Source organism: Diachasma alloeum, unplaced genomic scaffold, assembly GCF_001412515.2.
Source record: "Diachasma alloeum isolate Michigan unplaced genomic scaffold, Dall2.0 Dall_scaffold_00522, whole genome shotgun sequence".
In the NCBI taxonomy this organism is placed as follows: Eukaryota; Metazoa; Arthropoda; class Insecta; order Hymenoptera; family Braconidae; genus Diachasma; species Diachasma alloeum.
In genome coordinates, this window is record NW_021680654.1 from 119,113 (window position 1) to 119,984 (window position 872).

Sequence of the window (872 nt, forward strand, 5' to 3'; positions counted from 1 at the left end):
AAAAAAAAAAATAATAACGAAAAACTATTAATTTGATAGAAGGATTCTAAGTTAACTTCAAGGGGGGTGGGGGTTTACACGATGGTTGAAAACGGCGGGAGGCCAAAAATAATATCCGAGAGAATGACCAAGTTAATACTCGCGGGGGAGAGGGCGGGTACAAGGGGAATAAATTCGAGGGCACACAGTAGTCAAAAATAATTTCGAGAGGAAAAATATTCGAGAGAAAAATATTCGNGAGATTAAATAAAGGATATTATCTAGTATTCGTCGCGCAAGTGCTATTTTCTTCCAAATTACCGAACCCAACCGCTCGGGACTCTAACAATGTCCTTCTGTAATGTCCTGGGCCTGGGTGCTGAAAACAGAAGCCAATCAAAATAGTGTGGAGGCAGATATTTAATGTGCATATACTTACCAATTAAATTTATGCTTCTGGGTGTCTAACACACTCCGCGTCCTTTCTCTTCTTCGGTCTTGTTGTCGTGTCTTGTCGTGTCTCTTGTGGATATCTCTGGTTGTGGAGTGATGTCCATTGTTAACCTCCTGGGCCTGGGTGCTAAAAAACGAAGAAAATGAAAACAGTGAGGAAGAAATTTATCCCGATTATACTTATGACAGATATTAATTAGATTAAATATTTATGTTGAAATATTTATACGTACCAACCAAATTAATTTTTTTAGGCGTTGAACATACTACGCGTCCTTTCTCCGCTTGGATCTTCACCACTTTCGTAGTGATTTTTATATCTGCAAAAAAAATCACAACGTAGTTTATACGCTATACCACCTTTCTGTGGACATGAACAGGGCGGCAGGATTTGATGATCGGAATTTATGTTTTCGGAGGGGGAGAATCCGAATTTCTTG